Source organism: Macaca thibetana, chromosome 7 (assembly GCF_024542745.1).
Source record: "Macaca thibetana thibetana isolate TM-01 chromosome 7, ASM2454274v1, whole genome shotgun sequence".
In the NCBI taxonomy this organism is placed as follows: Eukaryota; Metazoa; Chordata; class Mammalia; order Primates; family Cercopithecidae; genus Macaca; species Macaca thibetana.
The window spans coordinates 96,575,312-96,596,002 of record NC_065584.1 but is presented as its reverse complement, the minus strand read 5'-3'; the positions used below and the strand labels follow the sequence as shown (position 1 = coordinate 96,596,002).

The 20,691-nt window shown below is 40.7% G+C and overlaps 1 pseudogene; it reads left to right on the top strand.

Annotated features, from left to right (window-relative positions):
* Positions 1-8,652: 8,652 nt before the first annotated feature.
* LOC126959229 (polyadenylate-binding protein 4-like) lies at positions 8,653-14,428 on the top strand (annotated as a pseudogene).
* The last annotated feature ends 6,263 nt before the right edge of the window (positions 14,429-20,691 follow it).

Below are 20,691 nucleotides of genomic sequence, written 5' to 3'. Positions count from 1 at the left end.
CACTTATACACATTTTAGTGGGGAAATAAGAGAGGACAAGTCCATAGGTGTTAGTTGGTAAACTTTACCACCCTAAAATCCCAAACACCTTTTTCATATAGTCTCCTCTAACCCAGATCACCTTCAAATCTCAAACACTGAATTAAGTTTCACAATTAACTTAGTTTTTAATTCATTTATTTATTTTTAGAGATGGAGCCTTGCTATGTTGCCCAGGCTGGAGTGCTATGGCTACTCACAGGCACAATTATGGTGCCCTATGGCCTCAAACTGCTGGCCTCAAGTGATCCTCCTCCCTCAGCCTCCCTGAGCATCTGGACTACAGAAACACCACCACACCTGGCTTTTAACTTACATGGCTTCAATCACAAAGCTTAATAGGACCTGATTGTCATGAGCTTTTTGGAAAGAAGTTGAAATATAGGATTGTGGAGCAGGGCATGGTGTCTCACAGATTGCCCAGCAGATCCAAATTATGCTTTCTAGAGATGCAATCACTTTAATATTTACCGAAGAGCACTAGTACTCTGATTGGTCTTTTCATATGGGTGGAGAACTAGAACAGACTCCTCCAGGCTAGTTGTGTTTAAACAGGAGTTGAAGGTTGCAGGGAAGTCCTCTTTGAAATCGAATTGCAAACTGAGGCTGGTAATTCAGGTCATTGACACAGAGCAGGGAGAAGGAAGTCAGTATCCTTTGTGAGAAAGAAACAGCTGAAGTGGGGCTGCATGATAATGTCTCATCAAGAAGACCTTGGTTCAGGGCCCTTCACTATGATGAGCATGAAAAGTGAAATTCTAATCTGGAATTGAAGAGGAATTTTTTTTTTTTTTGAGATGGAATTTCTCTCTTTTCTCCTGGGCTGGAGTGCAGTGGTGCAATCTCGGCTCACTGCAACCTCCGCCTCCTGGGTTCAAGCCATTCTCCTGCCTCAGCCTCCCAAGTAGCTGGGATTACAGGTGCACACCACTACCATCCAGCTAATTTTTGTATTTTTAGTAGAGACAGGGTTTCACCTTGCTTGCTAGGCTGGTCTCGAACTCCTGACCTCAGGTGATCCACCCGCCTCAGCTCCCAAAGTGCTGGGATTACAGGCATGAGCCACTGTTCCCAGCCAATAAGCTCACTCTTAATTCTTTCTTTTTTCTCAATTAAATTGACTCCCATAGTCCTTCATATCCTTCCAGAAAGTCCTTTGATTTCTTTGACACCCTGCCCTGCTATGATGGAGTAAGCTGTCCCTCCTCTCCACCCCAACAGAGTTCTGTGCTTGTCCCTTTGCTAGCATTCACCCCACCCTCCATGGCTACCTCCTTGCTTGTTTCAATCTCCCACAAAATTTTTAAGTGCTCGCAGAGAACAGCTCATTGTTTCATCCTCAGGACCCAGCACACAGAAATCTCTCAAATATATTTGTTAAACAAAGGCAGTAAAATATGCACATGTATTTATATTCTTGGACAATGTATGCCCTTTATTTATGGATTCTCACGCTCTCAAGCTATTAGATACATCCATGTGGTTCCCAAATGTCATCATGCCTTTCCTAGCCTGGGATGCAAAATCCACAAGTCTGATGCCATTGTGTTTTTTAAGACTCATCTAATTTTAAAATAAGCAATAAAACAAAACAATAGTCCTTATTTCCTTAAGCTAAGCCTTCTTACAATGGTATACTTTGCTTTTACTTGCAACCTCAACTATCTTAAAGAAGTGACACACAAAGACTACTCATGCTTCCCCTGAGGCTCTCTGAAAACTTCCTTCCTTAGAGATATTTAGTGGGCATATGACCAAATCAAATGGCCCTTTTTAATAGACATACCCCCCACACCTGGCTTTTATTATGTCATAGGAGGTAAAGAGAAATCCCAAGACCCTTCCCCAAACCTAGAGAGCTGGTGGCCTTCAGAGCTGACCCCTTCCTGCAGACTGTCCCCACAGCGGTTCTGCAAAATCACACTCACAACACACTGTGTATTGTGGGGTTGGCATAGATGTTTTGAAACTAGGCAGACCTTGCGCAGTGTTTAGTTTTTGGCGGAATTTATGTTTTTGGCTGGCTGCCACTGTGAAATGTGTTTAGTTTTAACTGACAGGCCTGGTCAACACTGCAGGTCATAGGTAAGTCTAGCTCATTGCGACTAGGTGAAGCCAGATCTTCTGCTTCCCAGTTTTCTTTTTGTTTTTTACTGTCTTGGTAAAGAAGAATTTCTAACAGACACGTAGCAAAACACTTCTGTCCTTCTACCTGATCCTCTGTGATAAACTCTTCCTGCTCTGTGATGACATTCTTCTTCAGTGACTAGACATCCAGGGGTTGGGAGAAGCTACTGGGGAAGTTGCAAGAGTAGGGATTAGGTTGTACACTGGGAAGTAAGACTGTGGTGTGGTATGGAGCAGAAGGTTGCCAGGAGAAATCCTCAGGAGTGTAATGTGACATTTTCGTCCTTAAACCTGGGCTGGAGCAGTGTCACGAGCAATCCGGCCGGATGCTGAAGAGCCAGTGAGAGGAGGACAGGAGTACAGCCAACCTGACATGAGACCTTGATGTTGGCGCACCAGTGTCACTGGGACACAAGGAGTCTCTGTTTCATTTTTTTCCCCTGAGAGGGATTTGCACCCAGCCACCTTGTGACTGTTTTTTTAATTCAGTTCAGTGAAAATGACCATGCTTTTTCCTACTATCTCAACCAAAATTTGTACCCATGCCAGGCTGGGAAAGTATATACTTCCTGAATGAAAAGTGTGATCCAACCATTATGAGCCCCAGAGGGTCTTTGTGGGATTGGTCACTGAGTTGCAGGATGGCAGAGGTGTGGGGTCAATGCCATTTCCACTGTGATATGAGAATAACATTGAGGAAACTGTCAAAGTCAAAGATCACGCACAGAGTTTGTAAACATAATTTTTTAAAAAAGAAAATAAATGGAAGGTAAATAATATGAAAATATAAGTTCCATGAACGAGGGAGTTTCAGCTACGAATTTTTTACTGTTCACTGCTAAATAGTAGGTTTAGCCTGACACATAGTGGGTGCACATACTCAAGAAATAGGCATCAAATGGATGGATGAATGAATGAATGAATGAATGAATGAATGAATGAAAAGTATGTTTTTAGAGAGCACTTAAAATGAGAAAGTTTAACATTCACAATGTGTCTATCAAAACCTGAATTGAATTGTAACAAACATAATCCCGGCTGACTTGAGAAATTTTATCAAATGCATATTATTTTATTTTGGGGGTTATGATTTACACATTAATGTTGTTTTAAAATGTAATGTGAAAAAACATACAGAACTTAAATATGTTAATTCAAACTCAAATTATGTATATATACACACATATACACAAGCATACATTACACATATATATGATATATGAATTTTTTCCCTTTTCATAATTAAGAAGTGCAAAGCAATACTATTAAGAGGCAATTTTGGATGTAAAATTCCCTAAAGCTATCCAATGCAGAAGCAAAGGGTGAAACGGAGCTGTAGACTCAAGTAGCTTGGCTCTGTATTTCAGGGGCAAATGAGGCTACATATTTAGAAGGAACTGTACCTGTATTAATTTTTTCTCCATTCTGCTGGGCCTTGGTGGATTTTGCTCATGACTTCTGTTAACATGTGCTGGGCCAATAACGTTATAGATCATAGGACACATCCCCCATATTGTGGGGAATTTGCATCCCATGCTTTAATTACCCTTTGGTTTCTGGAGAGGTAAGGGCTGAATTCAGCAGTCCTTTCATAATAGGCCTGTGGTTCAGGCCTGGCTTGGAAAGGGACCCGGGGGCTGGCAGGCACTCCAGGCAAATTTTCCAGCAGCAGCACGGCTCCATTTGCTTCCTTCAACAGGTCTTCAGTTGGCTATATTAGTTCATCGGCTTCAGACTTTGAATTGGCACAAATGCATTGTGCAGATGGGGCAGTCGCATTAACTGGCCTGGAACTAATTAAAAACTGGAATATTTTAGATCAGTAGGAAGAAGCGTGGCCAGATTTGCAGGGATGGTGCAAGTGAGCTGAAAGAGCAAATTAACCCAGCCCTTTGAGAAAGATTCCTGCTGCCCGACCTTAGGTAGCCTCAACTGGGCTTGGGCATATCCTGGTGTGAGATGGCCCCTGCAAACCTGACGGGTCCTCAACCATCTCAGCTGCTTAGGAAACATTCTTTTTTTTTTTTTAAATATTCCTAGTGGCACCATGCTTTATTAAAAAGAGCAAGTTTGCCAAGCTTGTTAGCTTCAGGGAAAAGACATATCCAAGTGAGTGAAGGACTGTGAAGGGCATTTATAATGAGGGAAATTTACTGCCTGGTTGAGTGTCAAGGGCTGTGTTCTGAAGACTGGACTTCAGGCACAGCCAACGACCTCCCGCCACAGTGGGACACCATCCAGAGGACTTCCTTCTGACCTTTCCCCTCAGGCATGTCCTAAGGCACCTCGCTTGTCCTCTTTGTCACCACTTGCTATTTTGCATTCTGTCTGAACTGTAAGAAACACACACTCACCTTGGTTCAGATGGAGTGCTGTCTTGCTAAGGGCTTCACCATGGCTTGCCCCGAACTGCTGTCTCACTCCAGGTTTGGGGAAAACTTGAAGCTTGTTTTCAGCCTTAACAGTCTTAGCTCAGAGCCAAGAGTTGTGAATCCAAAAAATATCCATTGCTAGTTTTTGGTGTTTTGTTTTTATTTTTGTATTTTTTGATACCTACAATTTATTGGGCTTGTATGTATGTGCCCAGCACTGGGCTAAATTATGGAAGACACTAGTCCATTAAATCAACACAACAACAAAAAAGTAAAGAAATTAATATTGTTATTTAGCTTTTTATTTTAATTTTTACAGTTGTGGTAAAGTAAACATAACATAAAATTTACCATCTTAGCTATTCTTAGGTGTGCAGTTCAGTGGCATTAAGTACGATCACATGGTTGTACAAACATCACCTCCAACTATCTCCAGAACTCTTTTTGTCTTGCAAAATTGATACTGTGTACCCACTAAACAACTTCCCACTCTTCCCTCCCACCAGATCATGGCAACCACCATTCTACTTTCTGTCTCTATGAATTTTTATTTATTATTGTTTTTGACAGCGTCTCGCTCTGTCGCCCAGGCTGGAGCGCAGCGGCGCAATCTTGACTCACTGCAACCTTCACCTCTGGGTTCAAGGGATTCTCCTGCCTCAGCCTCCTGAGTGGGTGGATTACAGATGTGCACCACTACGCCTGGCTAATTTTTGTATTTTTAGTAGAGACGGGGTTTCACCATATTGGCCAGGCTGGTCTCAAACTCCTAACCTCATGATCCGCCCACCTTGGTCTCCCAAAGTGTTGGGATTACAGGTGTGAGCCACTGTGCTTGGTCATCTCAATGAATTTGATTACTCTAGATACCTCATGTAGGAGGGATCATCAAGTATCAGTCCTTTTGTAACTGGTTTATTTCACTTAGCATAATATTCTCCAGGTTCATCAATGTTGTAGCATATGTCAGAATTTTCTTCTTTTAAGGCAGAATAATATTTCATAATATATTTTGTCTATCCGATCATTTCTCCATAGATATTTGGGTTGCTTCCCTCTTTAGGCTATTGTGAATAATGCTGCTGTGAACATGGGTGTGCAAGTATCTCTTTGAGACCATTACTCTCTTTTATATGTGAGGGATCCCATGTACAGAGAGGTGCTTAACACAGGTCATGCAATAGTTAAGGAATAGAACTAGGATTTATATGCAAGGAGCTGTCACTCCGGAACATATTGTTTTCATTTCTGTCTTCTCCAACCTGTATAAAGGACAGATGTCCATCCCTCAGTGATAGGCTGTATATTATGAAACTGAAGCATAAGCTGAGTGAACACCAAGAAGTTTTACATGAATTAAATCTTCATCATTCTCCTAAAGACTTTTCTAAATTAGATCTTTGATGCTAAATTATACCACATTATTCCAAAATGTCAGGATTAGATAAGTATAAAAATAATTTTAATCACAAAAGAAATTCATTTTTTGGTGTTTCCAAATAACCAAGCATCATTTGGAGGTAACTCCTAGAACAGTGTAAGTCATCGTTCGGCTTGATAAATGTACTGATTCTTACCAAAAGTAATGAAAAACTTCAGCCATTTCATTCTGTGGATTAACCCCAATCATTACGATGATAGTTACCTGGTACTAGCACTGTAATAGATCTTTTATACATTTTATTCTACCAAATCATATAAATGCTCCCATTCTACAGATGAGAAATCCAAAATTAAAAATAAAATATTATAGTTCAATCTGCCTGATCCCAGTACTCAGGTTCTTTCTGTTACCTTTTACATCCTGGGCACTGCTTGTCTTGCGTCATGCAGTTGACCATCAGCGAATCAGATGCAAACAAAAGATTTGTATATAAGCTGTTGTGAATTTTAAACATATGGCTTTTGGGAAGAAATGGAATGATCCCTGAACATGAACGATTTGTAAAAGTCTTTGGCGGACAGAGGTTTCTGTAAATGGATTAAGGAATAACCTTTTGACAAGGACAATACATATTTCATGTCTAGTAAATGCTGTACCTGCCACCATATCCTGCAAGTCCCGGCAGCTGCTTCTAACAACCCAGCTTTCATGGAAGGATCTGGTCTGGGGAGCGTGTTCAGCAATCCTCTGCTCGAGCTGCCTGGCTCCTTTTCAAAATGTTTCCTATGTCTCAGCCTCCAACTCAACTCTTCATCCTGGAAAAGTCTGTGTCTCATTCCAGCTCAGTGCTGTGATTTATTTTTGGCGGGCAAAGGGAAGAATTAGTCATACCTACTCTTCTGTTTGAGTCTAATGGGAGCATTGTGACTGGTGGTAAAGATGGTGGTTTATCAGCCTGGTGATTTGTAGAGTTTATGGCATGGGCCCCCTTGTTCCTCTGAATTTCCTTTCCCCTGTGAGTCACTCTGCAATAATAATGAAGAGGTGAGGTCCAAAGTTTGACAGTGGACCTCCTTGTACTCAGCTTTCAGCATTGCAATAATTCCATATTGTCAGAGAAAAGATGATGTCATCTCCTTAACAGTTGAAAACAAAGGGGGACAAATAAAAATGACCAGGCCACCCAAAGAACTGCCAATCAATACTATCGACAATGGAAGAGGAAAGCATTCTTTCAATCATAAAGTATGACTGAGCTAAGCAGTATTGACCTTAGGGTAAGGCATTTCTTACGATTTAATGAATGGCTAGGAAGCTGATGGACCTTTAGTCAAACTGGTTATTAACTGCCTGAAAGTGTCTGACCCTGGAAACCATAATTGCTGCTACAAATGCAAGCACATAAGAAAGTCCAAGTCTGGCTTAGACAATGTGCTGTTGTAAGCAAGTCCCAATGCTGAACCATAAGACTGACCTTTACAGATTTGCCTGGGCGTCCCCCACCACAGAACTGCATACCATTCTCAAAGGACATAATTTCATGAAGATCCAATGCTAGAAATAAATTCCAGAAATAAACATGGATAGCATTTGCCCATCTCACAGAATAGAATATTATACACTCTAGGTAGAACAATTCACCTCAAAGCTGATGGATTGAACTGATAGTGCTATGATTATAGTGGCCAGCGCTGTCCATCAGAAACATAAGGTGAGCCATATATGTAATTTACAATTTGCTACTAGCCACATTACAAAAGTGATTCCAGCACAAAAGTGATTGCATTTTAATAACATAATTAACCCAGTAGATACAAAATATTATCATTTCTACATGATAGTATTTTTTACGTGTACTCAGTAAAAAAATTATTCAAGAGATACTGCATTTATTTTTTACACAAAGATTTTATATTCCAGTATATATTTCACACTTACACCACATCTCAATTCAGACTAGCCACACTTCAAGTACCCAAGAGCCATATGTGGTTAGTGGCTATCACTGTGGACATTGCAGGCGTAGGAAATTGTTTTGGAATTAGTAATGCATCAGAATGTTCAGCTGGATAAGATGGCCCAAATAATAGGGTGCTATTTCCCCAGGATGATCAACAAATAGCCAACTTAGGCAAAAATGCTAAGTAAATGTGAATTATCTATTTTAGAAGAGAGAGAGGAATTCATAAATGGTATTTGAGTTTAGAAAGAGTTTTCACAGACAGTGACTAACTTTTGCCGTTTTCTCTGATACTGCACTGATTTAGCTTTGCTTGGAGACATATTTCTGGATTTTAGGGATCAGGAGACTCTGGAATGCAGTTGCAAGGGAAGCAATATAGCATAGAGGAGATATTCCTGAGAAACAGCCTGGGTTTCAGGAACAGATAAAGCTATCCCTGCCACTTTCCACTTGGTGACACAGGGCAAACGACTTTACTTTGGGGAGCTAAGTCTTCTGGTTGCTAACGTGTGGATGATATCCTCACCTCCTTTCTGTTGTTGCTGTTGTGGGACTGAATGTGATAATGATAAGTGTGCATGCTGGTACCATCATCACCACCTGCAGCAGCATCAGAAAGTGAAATGTTGTCCACTAATATGACTCTGCAGCCAGGAGCCCAGAACACCAGGTGTGCCCAGGCACTCCTCAGGGAGTAGATAGGAAGATTGTATTAAGAGGCATCATACTTCAGTTGCCAGAAGGCAAGCCAAATGAGTGTCATAGCGATGGCAGTGTCTGGAGGAATGTGGCTGCTAATGGAAACGGATGAACCTAAGAAAAGGGTTACCCAGTGGAGAAGTGGTGGGTATAGGATCAAGGATCAAGTAGATTCCTCATGAAGAATATGCAGGTTGAAAGCAGAAGTGGAGCAGAATTATCAATAAAAGGGCAGTCTCCTGAGCAGTGAGTCATGAAGGAAAACTAGGGAGTCAAGAGTCTTGAAGGAGGGTTGACCTGCAGTTAGAGAATCAGCCTTCAAAAACTCTGAAAGATAAATTGCATATTACCAAAGAGGAAGATCAAGTTTATTCCTTTTTTTTTTTTTATCATTACCTGGCACACAGCAAATTCTAAATAAATGTCTCATGAATCACGGACTAGCAAGCTGGCTCACTGGCGAAGGAAGCCTGTGATCAGAGCCTGGGTAGTCCAACCAATCTTGAAGGAGTTGCATCCTTACAGTACACAGAGGTCACCCTGATTCAGGAAGAGGAGGCTTATTATGCTCCTAGTGGTGAACAGGGGAAGAGAGGGAGAGGGGGTAAGAAGGGGTGGTGGGATGGGACAGAGAGATAGAGATGAGGCCAATAGCTATCTTCCCTCTTCAAATCACCTGGGTCAGTAATGTAAAGGACAAAATTGGTTGGGCAAGAAGGCCGCCACCTTTGGCAGGGCATGGTGGCTCATGCCTATAATCCCAGAACTTTGGAAGGCTGAGGCAGGTGGATCTTCTGAAGCCAGGAATTTGAGACCAGCCGGGCCAACATACTGAACAGCTGTCTCTACTAAAAATACAAAAATTAGCTGGGCATGGTGGCACATGCCTGTAATTCCAGCTACTTGTGAGGCTGAGGCAGGAGAATTGCTTGAACCCAGGAGGCAGAGGTTGCAGTGAGCTGAGATTGTGCCACTGCACTCCAGCCTGGCGACAGAGTAAGACTCTGTCTCAGGGGAAAAAAAAAAAGTAGACTGCCAGTGTTCAGGTAAGATTGCTATACAAACTATTACCAAAAACGTCAAGACCTCATTTCTTAATGTGGGGTAATCAGACCTCAGATCTAAACATAACTCTGCCTGCAAGCAATCTTGAGGGCCCGTTTCAAATAGTCATCTCCGAAGAATTCCATGATGCTATCATGTACCCATGAAGATCAGGTTAGCCCTGCTTCTCAGCAGAAAGCATCTTTATGATGACAGTCTTGTGCTTATTACAGCCAGTGAGCTTTTCTCCTGGGCAGCCTTTAGATAAATGCTGTGAAATTCTGGCTCCCTGAATTATTTTTCTCATGTTTCAAGCTGAGCAGCCTTTTCCGTGTGTATAGAGTCTCTCCAAATAGTCGAAGACCATTGGGTAGGTTTTTACTCACCCCATTCCAATCCTAGTCCTATCCTACCTTCCTGATATCACAGCCAAGATATCTTAATAAGTGTTTGAGGAGTTCCCAAACTCTTGGTCCTCATATTTGCAGAAAAGTTTCTGCTTCACTCCAGAAGCTAATTCATACATGCTAGTGTGGTTAATAGTTAGATTTCAAAAATCAACTTTCTTTTCTTATTCTTTTGGTTTTCAGGTTGCCTGTCTGAGCCACCCACTTGAGTGAAACATCTTTCTTTTACTGTGTGGTGTTGACTGCACTTTGGGTGGGACTGAAGAGCACAAAGTAAGACCAAGAATCATTTCCTCACTGTTCACATATTAAACTTGCATTTTTAAAAACATGATTGCAAGCGCAGCAACAAAATCTATTGCTATTTCTGACTCTGAGAAAGTCAATAAAAACTATTCACATATAAAGGTCTCATTCAAGGTAGGTCAGCTCTACAGCACTGCTTCCCAGATGTGTCAGAAGTTTGGAGGTGTTGCTTGAAGGCTTCATTGAAGAATTGCTTCTGCCATCTAGGTTTGTTTTTAAATAACATTTGATTAGACTTGTTTCTATTTACAGATCTCTACACACCTGGTTATCAGCACTGTGGTTCAAAGAGCATCAGTTTAAAGCTGGTAGACAAGATTAATGTCAATTATTGTTACCGGTAATTCTGCCTTTACATTTATTGTTAAATTCAAGATAACATCTAAGGATACAGATGAAAAACATAAATTGATGATAGCACTGAATAATGATGTTAATTACCACTTAGCAAATGTTTATTATGTTGCAGACACAATGTAGACACAAAGAGTTTACTCTTTTTCATCTATTACCTCCTTTGGGTTTCACAATAATCCCGTGAGAAATAATATCTCCATTTCACGGAAGAAAACAGGAGGCTCAAATTGTTAAGACACATTTCAGATTCATGCAGTTTATAAGTGGTGGAGCCCAGATTCAAACAAAGGATTGACAAACTCCAGGGTTTATGCTCTTACTAATACATAAGAACCAGGTACCAACCAGCACCGGCAGCCTAAACAGTTTCTGGAAGAATTTGAGGTTGGAGATAGATCAATAAAAATGGATCTACACTGGCAGAAAGAATAGAAAATTTAAAAAAATGTGTTTCTGTAAAAATATTAATGGCAAAATGGAAGACAACGTGATAAGGAGCAGTGAAAATCACAGAAGGAGAGCTGGGGGAGAGACAGCTATGGAGGATTTTGAGACCAACCAGAGAAGAAAACAATGACTCGCTGTGCTTATGAGAAGAGAGCTGGAGACACATCGTGAACTTTTTCAAATGCTTCCAGCATGTCATAGCTTACATTATCACCAGAATGATTTAAAAGCAACCTATGCTTAGAAGTTCTTTTGGTGGCAACTCCGTAATCTGCTCAGTGTCCAACAAGACTCTTTTCAGTCACCAAATAAACAATTCTAAGGCATAGCTATGATGGTTAATTTTATGTCGTAGGAAATTTATTTTAACCTGCTTTTATTTCATGGGTGCTTTCCAAGTTTTGCGTGTTAACTACAAAGGGACAAATGTTTCCCATCAGGCCAGGAGGAGAAGAGATGGGGCATAAACAGAATCTAGGCTAAAAATACAAAAACCATTTCTAGAAATAAAATATTTATAATTCATGCATTTGAGAAAACCCACACACCTTTGCCTGAAGTCATTTCTGATAATTATTAAAGATCTTCAAAAAGGTGTATCAGGTTCCCCTTAGGCTGTATTTCATTTTTTTGCTCACTTTCTTATAGAAGCCGTTATTACTGTAACCAGATATTTGCAGGTATATCCTATCAGCAGCTCGTCTCAGCTCCACCGTGTGTCTTTTTCTGTTTTTTCTCTCTTTCTTTCTTTTTTTGTTTTACTAGAATTACTTTGCCATCACTGCAAAGTCCCATTCAGGGACTAACCTATACGCATGCCTGGAAGTGTTACTAGTCAACATGACATGGGGCAACCACTGACCAATAAAGGAAAAGAACTGAGGGATAAAAGTTCTCTCTTCTGTGTAACTGGAGCGAGATTTTGAAGTGCACTTATGCTATTTGCCTCATTGAAGTATTCCCAGTGGGATCCAGCCTCAGTGGCCCGTAGTCACAATAAACTCTATAGCGCTCATGGACTGGCTTCCTCTTTTCCCAGTTTCCTGCTTCTCCTCTTTGAGTTCACTTCCCCCCAGTCCTCACCCACCCACCCACCCACCAAAAACTACTTGCACTCAGTGCTTGCCTCAAGCTTTGCTTTTTGCTGAAGCCTAGGCCAAGCATATATTTTATCACTGAAGCACCCGACCTATTTAGTTTCTCTTCAAAGTGTTGGATATTGAATATTTTAAGTAATGTATTAAAACTTGGTTGGAAATGTATTTAAAATACTACCTTTTACATAAGTTTTTTCAGGGTATGATAAAACAGGTTTGGCAATCACTAGTTTAATAAGAATGCCATGGAATTTTGATCTGTGAATAGTTTTTTTTTTTTCTTTTTCTTTTTGGTTTCTTGTTTTGTTTTGTTTTGTTTTTTATAGAGACGAGGTGTTGCCAAGTCACTCAGGCTGAGTTGTTGTTGTTGCTGTTGTTTTGTTTTGTTTTGAGACAGCATCTCACTGTCTACCAGGCTGGAGTGCAGTTTCATGATCATGGCTCACTGCAGCCTCCACCTCCCAGGCTCAAGCGATTTTCCTGCCTCAGCCTCTTGAGTAGCTGGGACTACAGGCGTCCACCACTGTGCCTGGGTGATTTGTGTATTTTTTATTGAGACGAGGTTTCTCCATGTTGCCCCCACTGGTCTCAAACTCCTGAGCTCAAGTGATCTGCCCACTTCCACCTCCCAAAGTGCTGGGATTGCAAGCATGAGCCACCACACCCGGCCCCGGGCTGGCTTTGAACTCCTGAGCTCGAGTGATCCTCCCGCCTCAACCTTCTCAGTAGCTAGGAATATAGGGGTGTGCCAACTCATCTGGCTTGTACATAGTTTTATATTTATGTATTCCCTATTTTGTAGATTATGAAATTTCTTAGCGGTAAGTGCTACGTATTTACTACTGCTTAGGACGTAGTTTACTTTTGGAAGATTCATACAATGTGACATTTAAAAATTAACCAAACTCATCTAAATTTATCGATTTTGACAGGTGACATCTCTTGAAATAGAGTACATGGAAAATCCATCAGGATACCTTAAAGCACATTGTGTCACTTCTCTTCCAAACATTCCCAAGAAGCTCAAATAGGGTAGACCATTTTATTTCAAACTTTATTTTTCAAAAATAATCTTATAGGCAGTAGATTGATATTGCACATTCCCCTGCCATCCCCTAGAGATTCTGAGTTAGCAGGTTAAAGATGAGTTCAGGAACATGCATCTTAAATCAACTTTTCTAGGAATTCTGAAGCAGATGACCCTCAGACAGCACTTTAGAAAATGCCATTTATAGAATCTTTGAATTTCAAAAACGAAAAATCATCTTTCCAGCAGTCATTCATTTTGCAGATAAGAACAATTATTCCAGCAGCACTCTTTCCTTTATTTGTTATTGTTGACCATATATATCATTTAGGCCACGACCAAGAAAACAAAAGTAACTCCTAGCATTCAAAGCAGGGGGAATTGGATTCAGCTTTCAGTGGTAGTGAAGGATCTCGGAAACCAAACAGGGAGCGATGAGGCAACTCAGGAGTTAGTAACATCAGGATGTCGCCACCATCCTGAGGTTGCAGTAGAGAAGGAATGATGTGGTGCTCCCATATCCCTGGCGCTGAGTTCATCCTAAAGAACTGTGGTCTTGCTTGGCTATGGACTTTGGTGGGGCTAGTGCCGCCCAGCAAGGGCTGACTGACAGCTGCCAAGCTGGAGGCGTTCCCACAGCTGCGCAGAATTTAGCGCAGCACGCAGCTGTTGCCTGCTGCTCTCCAGGCTGTTAACCCCTTCAAATACACCTTCCGTGTCCGCAGCCCTCATCCTCCCATACAGACTCTGCAGGCACCCCAGCCTGCGGTCCATGTGCAGGGGCAGGAGCCACTGACTGCCTCCATGCTGGCTGCAGCATCACCTCAAGGACCAGAAGCAGATGCTGGGAGAGCGCTTGTTCCCACTCATCCAAACAATGCATTCAAACCTGGCTGGGAAGATCACGGGAATGCTGCTGGAGATCGACAACTCTGAGCTGCCGCATATGTTACAGTGCCCCGAGTCTCTCCACTCCAAGGTGGATGAAGCTGTAGCAGTTCTACAGGCTCATGATGCCAAGAAAGAAGCTTCCCCGAAGGTGGGCGCTGTTGCTGCTGCTACCTCTTAGACAAGGAAAAACCGATTCAAAAGCCAAATAACCCCTCATGGAATTCAGCTTAAGGTTTGAAGACTTCCTAGCTTGTCCTATGGACCTCAACACCAAGAACTACAAATTGCAAATTTAATAGGTCATTTTGTATTGAAAGGTCAATTATGAAGCGCCTAGAATTTTTCAATGATACGAATATATTCTCTGGGTTCTGCTGTGGCGCAGTGTTAACTTTTTTTTTCTATTGTGGGTTTTGGTTTTTTCCCCCAGAAATTGGTTTTATTTGATGTACCCAAGTCTTATGTTTCTCAATAAAGAAAAAAAAAATCTCCATTAAAAAAAAAAAAAAAAAAAAGAAAAGAACCGTGGTCTTGCACAGCAGGTAGCTGTACAATGGAGGGATAGACTTGCTACTGGAGACCCATCTGAACCAGTTAAAAGGGGAGAAAAGAGCCCTGGCATCTCCTTCCTTTCTCTTGTCAGTGCCTGCCATTGGCTGAATTCATCTAAAAGCCAGATGACAAGAGGTCTGGGAGATGCAGCCTGCAGATGTCCCCTCCTCCTAACCATCCATGGTTCAAGGCAGAGCAGAGGAAAGGCAAGGAATAGTGAAAAAAGCAGGCCTAGGGGAACCACAGTTTCCTATTCCTTAATCCTTAGCACGGTACAAACTTATTCTAAAATTATAAGCATCCACCTTTTTCACATTACACTGGGTATCCTTAGAAACCCAATCTCTAGCTGGGTGTGGTGGCTCACATCTGTAATCCCAGCACTTTGGGAAGCCGAGGCGGGTGGATCACCTGAGGTCAGGAGTTCAAGACCAGCCTGGCCAACATGATGAAACCCCATCTGTATGAAAAATACAAAAATTAGCCAGGTGCGATGGCTAGCGCCTCTAATCCCAGCTACTCAGGAAGCTGAGACAGGAGAATGGCTTGACCCCGGGAGGCATAGGTTGCAGTGAGCCGAGAATGCACCATTGCACTCCAGCCTGGGTGACAGAGCAAGACCTCATCTTCATAAAAAAAAAAAAAAAGAAAAGAAACTGAATCTCTAAACACCACATGCAGCCCTACAGATGCTAACTTGACTTAATCCAAACAGGACACACTTTGCTTGCTTTACTTGAGTATGCCATTGTCTAAAACAGTTTCTTTGTTTTATTAATAATGAGTGGATATCATTATTAATTATTAATTACTTGTAATTATGAATAATATAGATATTTTCCAGGATTTAAAATAACTTCTTGATATAATAATATACTGAATAGAAACTTCCTGAAGAGAAGTTCCTCAAAGTATATCTAATTCTAATACAATAATTATAAGAAAAACACTAATTCTAAGAATAAAAAGGTATGAGGGTAAATAGAATTTTAAAAAACTAGGTTAAAAAAATCAAAGTATTTAATTGCCATTAATATGCTAATATAGGTTATAAATCACGAAGAGGAAGATCCAATATACAATATTTTCAAACTTACATAATCATTCATTTAGTTGACAAATATTTATTGATCAACCATCCTATGCCTGAAATTCTTTGAGGTGCTGAAGATTACAACAATAAACAAAGTAGACAAATCTTTGACCTCATGGAGAGCAGATTCTAGTGGAAAAAGTCAAAAAATTAAACAAGTAAATATGTAGTATTTACTTTTTTCCACAATGCTCTTTTTCAAATCAATATTCAGTGATTATACTTTGAGTTACACTCCAATGCATGTAATTTTATTGTTAGTCTCCTGCCAGTCAGATCACATTCCAATCTCTTCACCTACCCAGAATTATCTTTTTTACCTTTTTAACGTAGAAACGATGATAGTGGTTAAATGTGTAGGCTTTGGGGTAAGGCCACCCCTCTTCAGGTCCTAGCTCAGTCCTTCCCTGTGTGTGTAACCTGTGAGCCTCATTCATTCATTCATTCTGCATACATTCATCATGCTGGCCCAGAGCTAGAAACCCAGGGCCCATCTGTGAATGGATGAAGAATCTGACCTCAGGAAACTTATGTTTGGGAGTCATTATCTTCAGTAGAAAGTGAGGATATTCCACACATTGGCCTTATGAGGTCATCATGATGATTAAATGACTTAACCCCTGGATGAACTTTGAGCACTGCCTGGTGCATCCTAAGAGCTGACTAAATGTTAGCATTTATTCATCACGTTATGTCCACATTTAAAATCCTTCAATGGGTCACTTCTGCCTGTAGGGTAAATTCCAAATTGTTTAGCTTGATACACACAAGCCTTTCAGGATCTGGCTCCTGATTTTGCATCCTGTCTCATCCGCTGCACACTGGGCTCCCATCCTGTGTAATACTTTAACACCTTATGCCCAGATAATTCTGTCCTCTCTGCATGGGGTCATCTCCTTCCTGAATCCCTTCTTTCCTTTCAAGAGTGAGCTCAATTACCTACTCTGAAGACTATTGTGTTGGCTCCTCTGTGCCCATCCATGACTCCACCTAGTCACACTGACCCTTTTGCCCACAGATCATTCATATCTGACTCTCTTGGAGCTTCCCATATGTATTTTATTTAACTCACTAATATCTTACACCATGCCACATGTATTATGATGACTTACAAGGCTGTACTAAACATGGTAAGATAGGCCTGTGAAACAAGAATCTTGGACCCCAGGGCTAGAAAGAAATGGTTAGGGTTAGGAAAGGAGATAAAAATGCTGCAGATGTGGAGGAACTTCCAATAAATAATGATAGCATTGAGCTCATCTATTTACTTCCCATCCCTCCCAAATTCCCACATAAATGATGTTAAAGATTCTTTAAAATATGTGATAAACATTTGTGCTAAAAACACAAATGAATATTATTAGTGGATCTGAAATGGATATTATTAGTGGATCTGAAATTGTGAGCTTTTTTTTTTTTTTTTTTTTTTTTTTTTTGAGGCGGAGTCTCGCTCTGTAGCCCAGGCTGGAGTGCAGTGGCCTGATCTCAGCTCACTGCAAGCTCCGCCTCCCGGGTTTACGCCATTCTCCTGCCTCAGCCTCCCGAGTAGCTGGGACTACAGGCGCCCGCCACCTCGCCCGGCTAGTTTTTTGTATTTTTTAGCAGAGACGGGGTTTCACTGTGTTAGCCAGGATGGTCTCAATCTCCTGACCTCGTGATTCGCCCGTCTCGGCTTCCCAAAGTGCTGGGATTACAGGCTTGAGCCACCGCACCCGGCCGCTATTTCTTAATAGTAGAAATTAGAAGAGGTTGAATGGGAGCACAACCAACATAGAAAAATCCACAACTCCAAGTACCCACAGGTAAAGGCTGCTGCAAAGAGAAGTTCCGACAGAGGTCTGAGGGACACCCCACTGGGGTTAACAAATACACACAGTAAATGAGGGCTAGAGGCAATCATCCAAGTTCAAGGTTAAAGCACTGTTTCCAGATCAGCTAGGTAAGCCAGCTCCTCTCTGTCACTGACATATACAGAGCAGCTGGAGAGGCATTTGCTCACTAGATAGAATTCTATGAACTATTTTCTAAATAACTAGAAATATTATCTTAGAGAAGACTCCTAGTATAGATGTTGAAGTCTAAGAGGGAAACAGGGAAAGTCTTTAGATAATTAAAGATCATAAAAGGGAATCCAGATTAAATTAAAATAAGATCTGGACATCCAGAAAGATGCATATTAAATATTCCCACCTGAGAGTCAGTCTCATTACCCAGGCAATTTACTTGCTTCTCAGCTACCTGCCTGTTTCCTGCCCATGTACAAAATGCAGAAGTGAACCTCTCTGACAGATGCAATTAAAATCTACAAAACTCACATTTATTTCTCCTATTCAGGAGAGGGGCCCATTTAGGAGACATATGATAGAAAAAATACTGTATCTAGCATACTAATTAAGCTAGTTCTTTACTTCTAAACACACCCAAATAGCCAAAAGTCACAAAGCATTAGAGGAAAATCAAGAGCTTGCACAAGAATATTTTATGTAGTTAAAAAGAAAAAGAGTCCTTAGAGAACAGAAAACCAAACACCGCATGTTCTCACTCATAGGTGGGAACTGAACAATGAGATCAACTTGGACTCAGGAAGGGGAACATCACACACCGGGGCCTATCATGGGGAGGGGGGAGGGGGGAGGGATTGCATTGGGAGTTATACCTGATGTAAATGACGAGTTGATGGGTGCAGCACACCAACATGGCACAAGTATACATATGTAACAAACCTGCACGTTATGCACATGTACCCTACAACTTAAAGTATAATAATAATAAATTAATTTAAAAAAAAAAGAAAAAGAGTCCTTAGAGAACTAAATATCAACAACAAAAATCTAATCAGTATCCAAAGAAAGGTGTACAGCCCCAGAAAAATGCAAAAAAAAAATTTCCAAGACTCTTATGATCCCCTATGCACACAAACTAGAAACCTAGAAGAGATGAACAAATTCCTAGAAACATACAACCTCCAAGATTGAACCAGGAAGAAACTGATATCCTAAACAGATCAATAACAAGTTCCAAAATCGAATTGGTACTAAAAAACCTACCAACCAAAAAAAGCTCTGGACCAGATGGCTTCACAGCCAAATTCTACCTGGTACCAAGATTAATGAAATTATTTCAAAAAATTGAGGAGGATCTTCTCCCTAACTCATTCTGTGAGACCAGCATTATTCTGATACTAAAATTTGACAGAGACACAATGAAAAAAGAAAACTTCATACCGATATCCATGTATTAGTTTGTTTTCATGCTGCTGATAAAGACATATCTGAAACTGGGAACAAAAAGAGGTTTAATTAGACTTACAGTTCCACATGGCTGGGGAAGTTTTCACAGTCATGGTGGAGGACGAAAGGCACTTCTTACATGGTGGTGGCAAGAGAGAATGAGGAAGAAGCAAAAGTGGAAACCCCTGATAAACACATCAGATCTCATGAGACTTATTCACTATCACAAGAATAGCATGGGAAAGACCAGTCCCCGTGATTCAATTACCTCCCACTAGGTCCCTCCCACAACACGTGAAAATTCTGGGAGATGCAATTCAAGTTGAGATTTGGGTGGGAGCACAGCCAAACCGTATCAATCCCTGATGAACATAGACACAAAAACACTCAAAAAAATACTAGCAAATCAAATCCAGCAGTACATCAAAAAGCAAATCTACTGTGATCAAGTAGGTTTTATCCTTGGGATGCAAAATTGGTTCAGTGTAAACAAATTAAGAAATATGATTTATCACATAAACAGAACTAAAAATGAAAAACATGTGATCATTTCAATAGATGCAGGAAAGGCTTTTGATAAAATTCAATATCCCTTCATATTAAAAACCCTCAACAAACTAGGCACTGAAGGGACATACCTCAAAATAATAAGAGCCTTCTATGACAAACCTATGGCCAACATCACACTAAATGGTCAAAAACTGGAAGCATTCCCTTTGAGAACTAAAACAAGATGAGAATGCCCATTCTCACCACTCTTATCCAACATATCACCACTTCTATCCAGAAGATTTCTGCTTCTAGAAGTCCTAGCCGCAGGAATCAGGTAAGAGAAATGAAAGGCATCCAAACAGAAAGAGAGGGTGTCAAACTAACAATTTTTACAGATTATATTATTCTATTCCTAGAAAATCCCCATAGTCTCTGCCCAAAGGCTCCTAGATCTGATAAACAATATTAATAAAGTTTCAGGATACAAAATTAATGTACAAAAATGAGTAGCATTTCTATTTACCAATAACATTCAAGCTGAGAGCCAAATCAAGAATGCAATCCCATTCACAGTAGCCACAAAAAGAATGAAATACCTAGGCACACAGCTAACCAGGAAGATGAAAGGTCTCCACAATGAGAATCACAAAACACCACTGAAAGAAATTAGAGATGACACAAACAAATGGAAAAAACATTTCATGTTCAAAGATAGGAAGAAACAATGTTGTTAAAATGGCCATACTACCCAAGGCAATTTATTGATTCAATGCTATTCCTATCAAATTACCACTGTCACTTTTAACAGGATTAGAAAAACAATTCTAAAATTTATATGGAACCCAAAAAGAGCCCAAAGAGCCAAAGTAATTCTAAGCAAAAAGAACAAAGTCAGAAGCATCACACTACTCAACTTCAGACTATACTGCAAGGCTACAGTAACCAAATTACCACAGTATTGGGAACAGAATAGAGAACCCACCTACAACAATCTGATCTTTGACAAAGTTGCCAATAACAAGCATTGGGGAGAGAACTCCCCATTCAATAAATGATGCTGGAATAACTGGCTAGTCATATGCAGAAGATTGACACTGGACCCCTTCCTTATGTCACATACGAAAATCAACTCAAGATGGATTAAAGACTTAAATGTAAAGTCGA